General features: G+C 49.0%; 1 protein-coding gene across 3 annotated transcripts in view; it reads right to left on the bottom strand.

Annotated features, from left to right (window-relative positions):
- Positions 1-17193, bottom strand: part of MTMR4 (myotubularin related protein 4) — a 57031-nt gene that overhangs the window by 38471 nt on the left and 1367 nt on the right. The window contains exon 1 of one of the 3 annotated variants that reach the window (XM_079324760.1): positions 13636-13816. The exons of the other annotated variants lie outside the window; for them this stretch is intronic. The gene's annotated coding sequence lies outside the window, so the exon portion shown is untranslated. Of the gene's footprint in view, positions 1-13635; positions 13817-17193 lie in introns of those variants that run through there. 3 annotated transcript variants of the gene reach the window in all.

The raw sequence follows: 17193 nt of genomic DNA, 5'->3' as shown, positions 1-17193 counted from the left end.
GAGGAAGGTGTCCCTGCCCTTGGCAGGGGGTAGAACGATATGGTCTGTAAGGTCTCTTCCAACCCAAACCATTCTGTCATATTACCTTACATTTAAAAGCAAATCACCAAGTTCCAGGAAACTATGAAGAAAACCATCCAAACTGGGAATCAAATTTCCTATGAAAACAGAAAAAACCAAATACTACACTATCACCCTTCAAACCCAGATCAGTCTGGATCTTTTGAACAATAAAAGCCTTTTTCCCACTACTTAGCAAATGATCTCACATATCAGACTTCAAAGAGGAAAGAGCCTCCAGCAGGAGCCACCAGGAGAGTCACTGCATACGGTGACTTACAAGTGAGGTGAGAAGCACAATTAGTTTTTGGTTAAGAAAGGGAAGAAATATGTTAAATATGCTTTTTTCACTAAATCTGAAGATACTTGAATGATTGACAAGACTGAACATCAGGAGTACAGCTCCTGCAGTGTGCTTTGTACCAATGTATCCAATCGCTGCTAATGGCCCCTGCAGTTTCTCAGCTCCTTCCTTGTACAGGTCAGTAATGAGCAGAAACTGAACCTCTGTGGTGTCCTCATGAGTGAGGAGGCTCCTCCTCGCTCCCATCCCCCAGCTCCCTGGACAGCCAGTTGCACAAGAGGAAGGCAATCCATGGCAGCAGGACTCCTGGCCCCAGAGCTCAGCCTGCTGGAATGCTGCTGCCCCAGGGCCTTCCTCCTCCCGTGGGATCAGGGGCAAAGCTGAGGATCCTGGGGATTGCTCCTGAGGATTTATGGGGTGAGAAAAAAAACAGGAGATACAACAAAAACCCAAGGGCTGCTTGTACCTCTGGGGACCTGCAGCCTTGCCCAAATGTCACAGCCCAGGCCACCAGGCAGTCTTGCTCGAGCACTTGTGCAGTTCCACGTGTCCTGTGCTGCATCCCAAATGCATCCCCCTGATTCAGGGCTGGCCATGGCCCTCCTTTCAAAGGCTACTGTGTCCCACTGGCTGCTGGCTCTGCCCCTGTTGCTTCCAGACCAAGGTCTCCAGCCTTGGGAAAGAGGTTGCAGCTGCCCACTGCACCCAGAAATGCTGCTCTGCAGCTCTCTAGGCTGGACCCACCAACTTCTCCTGGGGAAGTCAGGTTTGGCACCTGCTCAAGGAGCTGCTTCCTATGCAAGAGGCTGCATTACCCCAAAAATCCAGGTCAGAAATTCCCCTTAAAATCTTGGTCTCAGGGAATGGGCTGTGGTTGACCACCTATGCCAAGGTGGAGACTGATGCTACAGAACAACATGAAGAAGGGACCAGGGACAGAGAAAGCCAAGACACTGGAAAAAAGATAAAAGAGAACAATGACCTTTCACACACAGATGGAATCACTGAGTCATAAAATGCTTTGGGTTGGAAGGGACATTAAAACTCATCTTGTTTCAGCCCCTGCCAATAACAAGACCAGGTTGCTCCAAGCCCCATCCAGTCTGGCCTTGGACACTTCCAGGAACCCAGAGGCAGCCACAGCTTCTCGGGGCACCCTGTGCCAGGGCCTGCCCACCCTCACAGAGAAGAATTCCTTCCTAATATTGCTAACCTAAATTTCCTCTCTCCATCTGAACCCATTCCTCCTTGCCTTGTCACTGATTTCAGGGTGCCCCTGCACACTGACAGCTCACGTTGAGTTTTTCCACCTCCAAGTCACCCCAAAGCAGAGAGCCTCAGGCTGTTCTGCTGCTGTGCAGTCACAGGCAGAGCCAGCAGCTGCCTGCCCTCCCCATGGCTCGGAGGGAGGCACGGGACCCTAACAGTGCTGCTGGTGGGGCTGTCAGCTGAGCCACTTGACACACCTAGGCTGGGAAGTACAGAAAATAACTCACTTCTCTTGAGCACTTTTATAGCTTGTAAGCTCATCTGGAACTCTCAGGCTGGGAGACAAACCCTCAGATAACAGAGCCGTGTCAGAGGTGAGAACACTCATAAAACCCTTCATTTGCTGTCCTGTAGCTCGCCTGACTCACACCACACTTCCTTATGCAACCACACTGCTGCCTCCAGTGATCTTTGCCCCTCCTGGTGAGAAACAGAGGGGCAGGGACTGGAGCATTGGCTGGAAACCTCTGTCCCCATTCCCTGCAGATGCTGGAAGAACCTGGCCAGGACCAAGCTCTGCATGCATCCTCCAGGATGCAGCCCTGGCCACTGTCACACACACTGCTCCTTTCCCAAACTGCAGCTCTTGACTGCAACACTGAGGTCCCCTGTCAGCTGCAATCCAAGCCAGAATGCTCCAGGAACTGGGAAATGCAGCAATCCCCACAAACAACTGGGCTGTCAAAGCCCAGGAGAATCACTTCCTCTCCCTCTGCCTCCCCAGGTCTCACAGAGGTGCCATGAAAGCACAGTGCTGTGAATTTACAGGAACCTCTGAAAAAAGCTGAAAGTCCTGCCTCCAGCACAGTGGAATTAATGATGGTGAGCTGGGCACAGGGAACACGGAGTAATGAGGAACAGCACCTGCTCCCTGCCATCACCTGCCAGCACAGCACAGAGCAGGGATCCTGTGGGAAGGAGGTGCCCACTGAGACACACACACACATGGAGGAGCTTTGGAAAGCTGGGGAAGAGAGCAAGAGCTGGCTAAGCCTTCCTGGCTGCAGGGGTGTCGTGGGTGCCCCAGGCGAGGTGGGTGGCCCCTGGCAGCTCCTCACTCCCTGTTAGGAGACTCGATTTTAATTGCTCATAAAACTCCAGTCATTGTTTGCAGTTGGAGCAGAGCTCTCTGTGCTCAGCATGTGCCCCAGGCAGAGATTTTTTGCTTTAATTTCAGCTAAAATTGTAGAGTTGGTCCTGGTGCACTTAAAGGGGAAGAACAAGTTCTATATTAAACAGAAGATGTTAGAAGGAGCAAAAAAACCTAGGAAACCTATTACCCTTATTGTGATCCCAAATAAAACAGAAACAGCCATCTTAAACCTCCCAACTAATTAGAGGCTAAAAATATAATTGTCAGACCCCACAGTTACAGGCAAAGCAGATTGTATGGGCCGGTCTTTGTTATTTTAAACAAAATTACAGCTCAGAGGGCTGTTTCTAATGAAGGCCGTGACCAGCTGCTCTTCAACAACGAAACTCTTTTACTGCTGAATAACTGTTAAAAAGAAAAGATCGGGCTACCAGAGCCCAGGAATGTCACAGCAATACCAGATGAGGGTGACAAGTTGCCAAAGTATTCAGATTGCTCTGCAGCATGAACGGATCATAATTTATGGTCTAACCAGGGGGAAGGGCTGAATTCCAAGATGCAGAATTACCCATGGATGAAGGGCTGCTGGAAGTGCAGCTTAAAGGATCTCACAGGCACCCCTACATGAGCTGCTCAACAGGGGCTGGCAAAAAGTCTACTGCAAATATATATAATAGCAGTGATGGCAGAGGGGACAAATGGGTGGCACTTCTGTCCCCAGACTGCTGAGACCATGGCTACAACTGCCAGAGCTCAGCCAGCACACTTTGAGCAGGAAGATCAATCCCATGGACAAAGCAAAACCAGCTCACCTATGCAGCTTAAAAACCCAAAGATAATAAAATAAAATAATTCTTCAATATATTGCAGTATTTATGCAAAGTATGGGTCCTGCTGATAAGGACAGATCTCAATCCAATTACTGGTAGATGACGTTTCAAAATAGAATAAATTCCATCAAGCTTATGGGGAAAGTTATCCTTTTTGTTGCTTGGATGCAATGGAGCATTTAAAACTCCATTAATTAGTTGCTTTTAGTCTAGGTCTGGATGAATGAATCTCTACAGGCTGTGAGTGAGCAGAGCTGCCCACAGTGCTCTTGTCATACCCCCCTACCTCCAGTTGCTCTTCCCAGGATCAGTGGCTTGGGATCACACACTGAGTCTCATCTTCAAAGTTATCCTGCCTGGGAGACATGGGGAGGGCAAGAGCAATTGCCCCAGGGAAGGGGCCACCTGCCACTGCACTGCCTGGCCCATCCTGAGTGCCAGGGACAGCCTCAGGCCAGCACAGAGCAAGACACAGCCAGCTCTTCACCCAGCCCATGGCACAGAGCCACATCCCACCCCAGCTCGTTCTCACCACCAGGAGAAGGTCACAGCTTGCAAACTCTTCCTGGTTGTCCAACCCAGGAGTCAGGTCATGATTAAAATACCTTGAAAGCATTTTTCTTCATATTTAAAAGTAATCATGACCTCTTTGAAGGCTGCTAAGGCTCCAGTTGCATTCCAAGTGGGAACATTTAGGTTTCAAACATGGGATTTTCCCCAAGAGCTCAGGACACATAAATTGGCTCTCTGCAGGCTGCAGGGCTCAGGGCAAGCTGCTGTGGCCAGCAATGATCCTGAGTGTACAGCATCATCCTACAGGAGAAAAGCCCTCAGAAACACACCCACATGTGGTCAGTGCTGGGCTGGTCCTCATGCCCATTCCCAGGGCAAGCACATACAGCTGTACAGGGAGAATGCTGGAGGCTCAGACCAGCCACAGAGGGACACAGGGAACGCAGGGACAGATTATTCAGGCCCACAACTGACAGTACAGGCAGGGGGAGAGGCACAGAATATGGCTGTGCCAGCTGCAAAGGAGGGCAGGAGATGTGTGAGGATAAGGTTACAGAGAGCAACAGAGAAACCAGAGCTCTGCTGGGACAGCAAATCCCCAAGGAAGTGCAGGAGGAGCAGCAGAGCAAAGGAGAGAATGGGCAGAGCGAGTTCAGGATTTCAGGAGCACATCTACCTCAGAGTCAAATCTCTCAAATGGTGAAGGCAGAGAGAATAACATGGAGATTTTGCCAAGCTCAGGGTTTTTGCAGCAGCAGTTCCAAGCTGAGGAGATGAGGGACTTTACTTTGACTAGGCTGTGTCCCAAGGACTTACCACTGAAGGGGGGAAAAATTAGGCACAGGAGATGAGCAGGAGCAGAGGTGAGCTTTGCTTTTAACAGGGGAGAAACTACACAGCATGGAGGAGTCAGGCAGGTGAGAAACTGAGCAAGGGGGGAAAAGGAATAGTACAACAGGAAGGAACAGACAGCACAGGGGCAGAGATGAGAGGACAAACCAGAGAAGAACTTGTGCCTGGTGCAGAGAAAGGAACAGAGTGCCAGGAGGAATGCAGAGAGGTAGGAGGGGATGCTGACACCATAGTTTGTCCTTTCCCCTCTAAAGAAACAAGGTCCTCTGCAGTAGAAAAGAAGGAGAAATAAGGGTAGAGAAATCAGAGGAGCACCTGGAGCAGCCACAGGCGTAATGCCCAATAAAAGCAAAGCTCTGATTTAGCAAAGCCCAGAGTAGCTCTGCCCCAAGCCCCGAGCCCACACAGCTGTGGGCAGGCCTGGACCCCAGAGCTGCCATGGATGCACCACTGCCAAAAGGGAGAATGAACAGGAGAAATTTTGGAAAAGGAAATATGTGAGGTGGGAGATCACAGAGTTTGGGAAGAGCAAGGCAGACCCTGGGAGAGAGCTGCTGGTGAGAACAAGGGTCATGGAGCTGAACAGGGGTCACTGGGGTACAGGCAGTTTTGGGGTTCATGCTGCTGAACAGTGTAGAACTGAGAACTGCTGAGAGTGGAAGCAGTGGAGGAAGGATGCAGGAATGTAGAAGAGGGTGTGGAAAGAGCTGGAGGGAGAAACAAGCAAACAACACTAGAGCTTGGGGGAGGAAAATACCACCAGAATTCAAAAAATGCTGAACTCTATAGGCTGGGCTAGGGATATACCTGGAGCCAAGACCTGCCAGCCACCTCTGTGTCAGACTCAGGGGACAGCTTAGCTTGGGGACATTATCAAAGCAGCATGACAACTTGTTTTGCAGAAGAGTGAAGAAACTGGGGAGGGGGAGATACTTATGGTGCATCCAAGCTGCAGAACATGTACCCAGCAGCATTTTGTCTGTCCCATCCTTTCCTCTGCCACATCTTGCTCTGCCAGGAGCAGGAGAGATGGATGAATAGAGGTGCAAGAAAACAGTTTGTATCACATGAAAGATGAAACAGAATGATCTTTAAGGTCCTTTTCAAACCTTGCATTCTATGAGATGAGGGCACACAGGCAGATTCTGATAGACCCCAGCTGGAGGATCCACCAGTGTCACCCAGATGCCATCAAGGTGCATGGGATAATGAGAGAACAGAGCCCAGCACTCTTCCAGACCCCTATCGAGCACTACTATCCATTGCTGCAATGATTTTAAGCATAATTAATTTCAGCAGCCTGCCTGCCAGCTGACTCTGCTTTTTACATTAATGACAGTGAAATCAGAGTTTCAAGGGGAACGCAGTGACAGTGAAGGAAACAGAGCCAGGAGCAGGAATTTCTCAGCTAATCTTCACTCTCCTCCCGGGGCTGGGGCAGCCGGTGGCACCAGGTGGCAGCAGCACACCGGGGATGGTCCCTTGCCAGGTCAGCGTCTGCCTGCCTCGTGTTCCGAAGGAGCGGGGACGGGGAGCAGAGCTGCCAGAAGCGCTGCCATCACTGCACTGATTCATTCCCTATCCCAGCCAGCCCGAGGCAGCTGCACAGAGGGACAGATTCCCTCAGTCTTTTCGATGAGGAGGAACCAAGGACTGAGAGAACCCTGCTGCCCCCGTGTCATGCCCACCCTACAGGCCTTTCATCCCGAGCTGGCAGAGAAGGAATTCCAAGCCAAGTCTCCAAGCTGAACTCCATACTCATTGAACTGACAGAGACAGGAAGCACAGCCTTGGCAAACATTTCCAAAGTTCCCTGTAACTCCAGCCTGTTGTTCTCCAGCTTTGTTTGCTTTTCTTTAAAAAAAGCAGTTGGGACATTTCAAGTCACAATTAAGCTTTTATTCAAGTACAAACAATTGCCTGGTCCCTACCCAAAGCAGTGCAGATGGACCATCCCAGCTGCAACCCAGGCCCTGCGTGCCTCTGGTGTCCTGCAGCTCCAGGAGGAGGGATGCATGGGCACTAGGCTCCCTCTCATGCTGCCCTGCACCTCCCTCCACACCGTGCACTGACTGCAGCAGTGTCAGGAAGGAAACAGCATCAGCTTCAAGGAAATGGTGCCTGCACTACTGAGGTCACATTCCAAGTCTCCAGGCCAGAGAAGTGCTGTATAAACTGGTCTCTGTGCAAACACTCCGTTCTCATTATGCACCAGAAGAAGTCACCTTTAACTCCTATCAACCTGGGGAGTGTCTGACAGCCACAGTTTTTTCTGAAAGGCAATCTTTGTGACTGCAGAAAAAAAAACCTGAGATATGTGACCCAAACGCACCAGATGGCTCTGAAATCCAAAGATAACGTCCTGAATTGCAACACTTCCCCTCCCTACCCCACTACAGGTTTTCCCAGCCAAGCTCAGGGCTTTCCCAAACACCCATGTCTAATATCCTGGCATTCAACATGTGGGTATTTTAAAATAATTTCAACCAAACAGCAGCAACACAACTTCAGCCCTTCTGTTATTACAATGTAACTATTATTCTTTTATACAGGTGCATAAACATACCCATGTGGTATTACTTTAGGAGTCCTAAGGTTTCAGAGGCATGTTCCTGCAGCCAGAGGACAGGATGGATGGGGGAAGCTACAGCCCCTGGTAAAGGGCAGCAAGGACACCTTTGGCATCTAAAGTGGTGTCTGCCTGCAAGGATCTGGAATCTCCCTGGGACAGTCAATACTGCTTTTATTCCAGGTGATCAAGTGTCCTGTAACAGTACTGGGATCCACAGTCATGCTTCCAGCTCTGGCTGAGGTTCCTCAGCTCTGGAACCATGTGCTGCTGGCTGGAGGCAGACCCAAGCCAGAGCTCAAGTGACACCATTCAACACAGGCAAAATTTCTAGGAGTCTGTTTTCTCCAAGGGTAGTTTTCCCCCAGGGCTTTAAAATGAAGCATCTTTTAGTAACCCCTATAAACACATATATGAAAAAGCTTTGACTGAAACTATCAGCAGGTCTGAGAGGACAAGGAAGTATCAGGATTTATTCTCTAGACTCACCCAGAGCAATGCCAGTTTCCCCAGCAGCCTCCTCACAAGTGAGAAGGAGGATCCTGTGCCAGGCCCTGAGCACTGACCCTTGGAACATGGCTGGGGACACACAGCTCTGCTGAACGCTCCTCCCCACTCCTGGGGGAAAGCCAGATCCTCTCCAAAACTTGCAATAATTGTACCATCTTTGCATTAGGGTCCCAGCTCCTCCTTTCACAGGAAGAACCCCCAAAACAGAGCAGTGGACATCTGCTCAGGGTTTTTACCATCAAGCCACAGCAGACCACAAAAGGAGATGAAAACCCTTGAGAGTTTTTAGTAAGTTAAGAGCTCACTTCCAATAGCATGTCCAACCTGAGCCAGAGCTGCTGGCTTCCATGGAAACCCTGGGTTTGCAGGCACTGTCTCCTGATGGTTTGTTATGTTGACAGCATGGACATCCTCCTTCCCAAGGAACCCTCTCAGGGCTTTGTGTTGCCACAGCTGTTCTTCACAACCACGCAATGAAATTGGAAACTTGGCCTTCAGGAGGCTTCTCTGGAGGTAGTACCCCTCCCCAAACCAAACAATACCTCACCCAGTGTTTAACAATTCCCCTTTCCCACCCCAAGCCCCCAAAGTTTAAGAGGGTTAAACCAGAGCCTTTGGTCTTTAATTTCTAGGTATTTCAAAACTAGTTTACACTTCAGCAATGGAAAATCCCATTAAGGTAGTGCCTTGCACACTGACCTGCTTTCATTAATAACCTCACCTCAAAGGATGTGGGCAGGTCAGCAAGTTCAGCTGAGCTTAAGTGCTCCCATCTCGTGCTCTCTCTAAGCACAAGCTTAACTGCTTCTAAAAACAGTGCTGGCTATGCTGGCTTTTCCAAAGGCACTCTTAGAAAGGGAAATCCCCAGCCAATCAATACAAGGGAAGAGAAGGCAATTTGATATATATAGCAAGCTTATCTAGCAGCAAGAGCTGCTCAAATTCACACACGTTGTCCCTTCCCTGCTGGCAGCCTCCAGCAGGACGAGGGATGGAGGTGGACACATGCTGAGTTCAGTACTGAGAGGAACCAGAGGATTTATTCTCATCTGCTGCAATTCATACACAGAACAGAGCCTGGGATTTCTTCCCCTTAACTGACTATAATAAAACTCACTAAGGATCAAATTCCTACCTCTATAAGGTTTAGGACAAGACTGCAATGCATCAGACTTACTCTATCTAACACAAAGATGAATCTCAGGAAGCACTGCAATCTTTATCATCTTTGCCCAAACATGAGGCAGCTTCCTTCCTCCTGACAGTGCATCACTAACAGGCACTGATGGAACCCCACAGTCACTGAAACCAGTGGTAGCTCTATCAGCAATTCCAGATGAATCCAGGTTTTCCCCAGCACTGTATTTTCACTCCAGAGAACGAGCAGAATGGAAAGCTGGAGTGGCAGCACTCAGTGAAACATCCCACTTCCAGCTTCTATGGCTACAGTATCAGCCCTTTGCTGGGGGGTGGGAGAAGCAGGAGCAGCAGCACAAGGGCAGTGGGATCTCACCCGCTGCTGCTGCTCCCCAGGGAATTACAACAGAGGAACTGGCTGGTCACTCTGGCTTTGGTTGTGACTACTTCGTCATTAGTAAAACATGCTGAAAATGTGACTTCCTCTGCCATGAGACCTATTGAACCTTTTCACAGAAGTCTAAGGAACTTCCTCTTGTATTTCAATAGAAGACAAGCTCACCGGAAGAACAGTTCTTCTCATATTTCTGGGAATTCCTCTAGTAAAAACACCTATTGAAGAGGGAACGATGCAGTGGAAAAAAGGGAAATGGAGGTGGGGGATTCACTCATCCATAAGTCTGTGGTTTATTATAAAATAAAAATATGAATCCACAGCACAGAACCACTTTAACTTCCTTTTTTCCTCATTTAGCAGTGTCAACAAAAGCTCTCTGCAGAGTTTCCTAATGAGCCAAATCTGCACAGAAACTCTGCATTCAAGAGTTTCACATTAGAAAATAATCTCAATTTGCTCACCATGCTGAACAAAACAGGCTCTATCTAGGATCATCTTATCCAGCATCCAAAGGTGCTTAGCTACCCATTTCATTTGGAAATGCAGACATGAGACAGTAGAGAGGAATCCATCTGCTCACTGGCATACTGGAAAGTGTGGCACTCCCTGAAGAGTCCCCTTAAATTAACTTTCCAGCTCCTGAGAGGGGAAAGAGCAAAGAACAGGGTAAGGAAGACATACCCTTGTGCCAGCCCAGGGAAGTGCAAAGGACAGCAGGGAGGGATATGAGTTGCTCACTGGCACATCCCAGCCCTGGCATCCCCTCCCCGTGGATCTGCATCCAGCCTGTGCTGGCTGCCTGCCAGTAACATGGCATTCCCTCTGGCAGCTGCCTGCAATATGTCTCCAGGCTGCCCTGTAATGAGCACAGTACCTTGGATGCTGGGAGCTACTGGCTCCCCGAGGAACACTCGTGCTATGAGTCAGCCACAGGCACCAGAAAGGACGTGACCAATTCTTCAGGCCAAAGCAGGCTTGTTCATTCAGATCTTCTAATCATGTATTGTCTCAAAGTCCTGCAGAGGTTTCCCTGCAGCCCCTGCTCCTCTCTACATCCATCAAATCTCAGCCTGAGGCAGCTCCACTAATTACCCCTTCTTGCAGCAAGACTCATCCCTCACCTTCAGCAAGCAACAAAGCTCCTCTCCAACATGGCTCTTTGTGCTCCTAACCAGTTGTGGGACACAAACAAAGGATCTGCTCTTCCAGGGAGATAATCCCCAGTATCACCACATCACACAGGAACAGCCAACATCCCTCTGGAATGTTTACTGCAAAGATGAACTGTGCCCAGGTCACCCCTCTGAAAGATGCTGCCCCCAGACAGCCCCTGGTGTTCTCACCAGGCACAGCGAACACCCACTCCAAGGACCACAAGTGCCAGGAGGAGCAGAAGTGGAACTGTCACAAAGCAAAGCTGCTGCAGCAACAGCTTTGCTGAAGGGACTGTTTCCCTGCAGGAGGAGCTGCTGACATGGCTCTGAGGGATGGTGCAATCCAGCAAAGCTGCAGGGAATGTCTGGGACTCACTCTTGGGTCCCCTCGGGGACTTCTGCACCCACTGCACTGCCTGGGAATCTCCCACCACAGCCCCTTCCCTCACCACAGTGGCTCTAAAGAAAAGATCCTCTATTCTTGCCACTATGTGCCCTTTAGGATGTACCACAGGTTCAACACCCCCCAGGAAATAGGGACTTTACAGCACAAAGCAGCCGTTCTTGGAAATGATGGGACTTTCTCTTCCCATAGACAGCTATATCTAAATAAGAAAGCTCAGGGCACAGTGATAACATTCAGAGGCCAATGCAATTTCACCTGAGTTTTGCCTGAGTTAAGAGGCAGCAAGGCCCTGAGCAGGCCAGCAGTGTGGGAGCTGGAGTGGGAACAGGAAGGATATGGTTATCCTGGGCATAATAAAACTCCCTCAATGTAGCAACAAAATTACTTTATAAAGGCACTGTACCCAGTGAGCTGTAGCATCAACCAAGACTGGCAGTGTCAGAGCTGGCATCAGTACCAAAATTCCCAATCAGCTGCTTACCAATCAGCTCAGCTGGGCTACAATTTCTTTGGAAGTGCCACTGCTGACCTCAACTCTTGTCCATCTCCCTGGACATGGTGTTATTCCCTCTTTCTGCAGAAGGAAAAGGGGCAGCAGGCAGAGCCCCTGGCACTTCATGGAAACCAGGTCTAGAGGAGATATTTCCTTGCTGCAAGCAAGATGAGAATTCTCATTGCCCAGACTCTCTCTCACTGTTTGCACACTCATCCATGGCTTCAAGATATCACCTGGTTGTCCAAGGAGGTGTGCAGACACAAGGAATCTTCTTTTCCTAGAGAAGTTACCTCTTATGAGTGGGTGGATATGAAAAGCACAAGCCAGGACTTTCTGACAGAGAAATACTAAGCACTGGCACTTTCCAGGAGCAGCAGTTCTCCCCTCCTCAGCAAGAAGGTGATGAAGAGCCCAGTGCAGGTGAGACAGATGTTTGCAGGGGACTGAAAAGAACCAGGCACATTGTTTAGGAGCACAAAGGATCCAAACACACACAAGGAAAAGCTGATACCCCAGAAAGAGGAGTCAGAGTTAATCCCTCTGCAGGGCTCTCAGCCATCCTGCTGTCCACTGGGATTGGAGGGAAGTGGCTGCCCTGGAGCACACAGACAGACACTCAGCACACCAGGAGTCAGCAGCAGTTCCCCAAGTTACAAGTGCCACAGCTTTTAAAAAATAAAGCAGCACTGAACTATAGCATCAAAGGAAATAAATCCCTCCTACAGAGGACATAAGTGTCAGGCTGTAAGAAACCCTGAAGCAGCACTGGAGAGAGAATGTACAGCTCACAAGAGTCCAGACCTACTCAAGGGCACATGAAAGTTGACAAGAGGACACAAACCATGAACTGTACTTCAGCACAGCCAGAGAAAAGTTTAACATACCAGGTCACTGGGAATGTACTGCAGACACAGCATCCTCAGTGGCAGATAAAGCAACTTGAAAAACATCTCTGGTGTTTCCAGAGGAGCTCACCAACTCCCACTTTGCTGTGTTTCTTCCCACCAAACCCCCAAATACCTCACAGCTGTTCTTCCCCCATCCAGACACCAACTCTGTCCTGGCACATACAGGCTAGTCCATCCCACATCCAACTTCAGCCTCTCTAGGCCTTGTGCCTGAAGAGACTCATTTCTACTGCCCCAAGCCTGAACTCCAGGGCAGCACAGGCTTTTTGGCCTGTGTCCAGATGCCATGGGCTTGCTCCAAAGTTTTCAGCAAGAACAGAACATTTTAGCCTTTGGGAAGTTCACTCTGCCATTTGGGAAGGAAGGCAGAAGGCAGCCCAGACCTGGGGGAGGCAGGAAGGGGGTGCTGCGTGGCTGGAAAGCTGAAGAGATAATAAACCCAAACAATGCTGACTGGGGTGAGAAGCAACAATTTCAGGTTCCTCACATCCTCCTAAAGCTCCTCCTGAGCACCCCAGGTGACGAGGCACCTGCAGGGTGATGAAGCTGCCAGGTGGTTCTGGCAGACAAGCTGAGCTGCAGGAAGCACAGGCACGACCAGGCTGCAGGCTGGCAGCCAGCCACACTCTCCCAGGGTACCCTTGGTGAGAGGTTCTCCAAACTGGGTGAAGGTGCTTCAAAAATGGAGACTCCAAACAGGACAACGCCTGCTCCTGTTCCCATTAAAACAGTGAAACAGACCCCACCTGGCTCTGTCACACTGGTGGCCCTGAGTGCTACATGTTAGTCATGCTCCTGCAATAAGGAGACTTCTGCTAAGTCCTTTGAAAGATTACAAAAAAAAAAAAAATATTGTGAATCCAGGCAGCACAGTTGAAACAACAGAGACAATTGAATAGATTCATGCTGGATTGCCACAAGGCACTCATCCACTCAGGGGAAGCTGTCTACTTCAACAAGTTTCTAGTATAAAACAAACCAACAAAACCCTTTGAAGCTTCCAGAAGGAACAATAAAAACTGCAGCCCTCACTGGCTTGGAGTGGTCCTCAGCTTCAGCAGGGACCATCAGGGAAAGGCTGGCAGAGCCCAAGCAATTGAACTGACTGTAGAGTAGAAATGCTTTGAGGCTCCTTACCATGAAGCTGTCACTCACAGGCAATGCCATGTCCAAGCACATTCTGAGAACAATTCCATAATTTCATTTTGCAGTGAAGAACTGGTCAGGTTGGAAAAGGAACAAGAGCTCTGCTTCCCAGCCAGTACTGTTCTGCCAGCATGAAACAGCAGAAAGCTGAGCTCCAGAGAAAACCCCACTGCAATTCTGGGCTTAAGTTCAGCTACAAGACTTTGCCCCCGAGCAGATAAGTTGTGAGCTGTGTCTACCTCTGTCCCTGCTGCCAGCACAGGCTCCTCTGAAGTGGGGAGGAGCTGACAGTGGTCAGCAGCCTCAGCAAGTCACCAGATTTGGCTCTTGCTCCATCTCAGGCAGAGGTACCAAATATGTTGTCTCTATTTTGCTATCAGAACATTACCATCTACCTTATTTGTAGCAAACCCCATTCCCAAGGCTTAGGGAAACTTCAATTCTGTCATCCTTGCTGTGAACACTGTGCCTATCTCTGCACAGATAGATGGTGGGATCGGACCTGCATCCTTGCAAGAGACAGCACAGTCTGTACCCCAGGAATATAAATGCAGTTTCTGTCCCCCAGGAAAATAAATGCTGGCAAAAGCAGAACTCTCATCATGTGTGGCCGGGCCAGCCAACCTTCCTGGGTGTGCAGTGCCTGAGATCAGCTGTATCACACACACTGCTGAGCAAACACTCCACCTAGGAGTGATGCAATAGGATCCATGAGGGAAGGCAGATCAGGAATGCTTTCCATCAGAGACTAAAGGGAATAAAGTGCCTACAAATGCTCACAACATAAAAGAAAACCTCAGAGGCCAGAAATTTGATACATGTTGAAACAGAATATACTGACACATAACTCTCCTTTCTTGGGATGGGCACTGGGCAGGCATCTCCCTCTTGAAGAAGAAATTTGAGGGCATCTCTCAACCAAGAAAGAGCAACACAAAGTAATAAGTAACAACAAAGGCCTTGCCACTGTTAACAGTGGGAACTGCTGGTTTAATTCTGCTCATGCTTTGTGCCACTGGTGACCTCTGTCTGGAAAGGCCCAGGCTGCTCCCAGACCACCCCCCGCCCCACAAACCACTGCAAAATGACATTGTAAAACACACCCTATGAAAGCCATTCCTACAGTTCCATTCCCAGCCCTCTGGGAAGGGGCTTCTCCAGCTCTGAGGCAAACCCAGGTATGTCAGAGTGACCAGAGGTTGCACATCGAACCTCAGCATGTGTGTTAGAATCTCTCAGCAGCCCAGGATTGACCAAACTAGGGAGAAAGCAAGGAAAGTTGGAAGGAAATAGGCAATGGGGAATATGTGTAACTCAAAGAGGACTCCAAGAGCTCAGGCTTTGAGACAAGGGTGCCCCACTACCAGCACAGGCATCCTGGCAGGAACACAGGCTCATTTCAAACACGACTCAGCCACTGAACATGTTTCAGTATCATTTCAGCTCACATTGCCAGAAACAGCCCTTTTCCCAGTGCTGCACTGCCATATCCACTGGCAGCACAGTGCACTGCTGCTGCCAGAGCCTCCCAGTCAATCCCCTCTCTGAGGCTCTGGCTGCAAAGCCAAAGCACTCACACCAGAGCAGTTCCTCCCAGGCAGAAATTCAGCATCTCAAGGGAAAGCATCCTCTTTTCCTTGGATTCAGCTCCAGGCTGCAAGGTGTGGATGCAGTTGTACTCATTGCTTTGAACAGGACAGGGGCCAAATCACCCTGGAAAGTAGGCCTGAGCAGGCATTTGCTATTTATAAGCTAATCATCTGATCCCTCCAGAGGGAAATCCTATCCTTTGGGGCTGTTGGGAGTGCGTGGAACTGCGGGAGCATCAGGGAAAACAGAAGAGAAGCGATTACATCGACCAGGAGCTTGCTCCAAGTGACCAGACAAAATTCCTCCCTGCTCCACCACAGCTCCAGCATCCTCCAGAAGAACAGGCCAGGGATTACAAGCAGGGATTAATCTGTTATGCTAATTTGCTAAGAGCAAAGTAATTTTTTTAATAGCTCTCATCTCCATTCATCATTATCTAAAAAGGGCCCTGATCTAGTTCTGCAAAGAGCAACAATTCTCACAGTAAGAGCCCACTTGAAATCCAAAAACACATGGCAAACTGGCTGGCTGGAGCTGCCTCAGAAAGAGAAAGGTATGAGCTTTCATAACTCTTTGATAATTATTAATTCCTTGAGGGAGCATGCCTGTCCTGGGAAATTGAGTGTGATGTGCAAGTATGCAACACTGATTTCTTTCCTTCTGTTCACATTTCTCTCTGATAAAAATAACCTGGGTTAGATGACACTGCAGGATTTCCTGTGAAACAATGCTCAGTCATTTCCAACACCACTGCACACACTCAGTCCAACCACATATACACCAAAACAATCTCAGTTCTCTCTACCCTTCCTTTTCCTCACCTACCAAAGTATTACTGAGAACAGCCCTTTCCCTCCACTGACAGTAGCCTCTGAAACAAACTGGAGACAGCAAAGAGGAGTTGAAATAGCTCTGTCTCAAACAGCACAGACTAAAACCACTTCTCTTGGATAAGAAGGTCCAGTTCCCAGAGGAATCCTCACAAGCAGGGCAGACAAGAGTCATCCAGGCCTGGCACCTGCCTCCAGGTGAGCAAAGCTCAGTGAGACACAGGCACCAGGCCAGGGAAAGGCATCTCACATCATCTTTGTGCTCCCCCAGCACTGGCACAAGGGAGACTTTGAGAAGCCCCACGTAAACAAAAAACAAAAGCAGGCCAGTGCATATTTGGCAGATTGAGATCACAATAAAAGCTGACACAGCAGCATTCTCCAAAGTCTCTGTGGCAAGATCTGCCCCTAAAGCTTCCCTTGATTTGGGTTTTGGGTTTGGCTTTTCTCTCTTTTAGCTTGTTACAACCAAATCTGACAGGTAAGTTACACTGTTGTTGAGATAGATGGGCTGGAAGGACTCTCCCACAAAACCCACAGCAGTGACACCTCTGAGGAAATGTCCCAGTCAAGGCTGTCTCAGAAAAATTAAATAACTGTCACAGCCAGATAAACAGATTCCTGAGAATGCTGCAAAGAGAAGCGGAACCCAGATGTTCCTAGAAATTTATAAGTGAAATTGTTAAATTTATTTCCCAGTTTACTTATATGTCCATCTTCCAGCAAACTCCCTGAAAGACACCACAGCCACCTCACAGACCCCCAAGCAGATTAGACCCCAAACTCCTGGGGCTGTCAGCTCAGCTGCTTTTATTTAAAACAAAGAAAAATATGGAACCTCCTTGTAAAAGTTGGCAGCCAATACAAAGTCATCACTGACTTTGGGAAGTTTGTCTGATGCCTGCATCTCTGTCACCTAAAGATATACATTTTGGATTCCATGCACACATATCCTGACTAGCCAGACTGAATTGCCAGTGTCCAGCCTCTGTTCTCCACAAGCAGACAGAGACTGGCCAGATCTTCTTTCAAGTTCCTGCTGGAGGAAGCAGATGGGAGCTCTCTCAGCACCACATGGCAGCTTTTTTCACCTTTAATCCCACCTCATACACCTCCAAATTCTGCCCAG

Source organism: Erithacus rubecula (genome assembly GCF_903797595.1).
Source record: "Erithacus rubecula genome assembly, chromosome: 22".
Classification (NCBI taxonomy): Eukaryota; Metazoa; Chordata; class Aves; order Passeriformes; family Muscicapidae; genus Erithacus; species Erithacus rubecula.
Note: the sequence above shows the minus strand (reverse complement) of the source record. Positions and strands in the feature narration are given on the sequence as shown.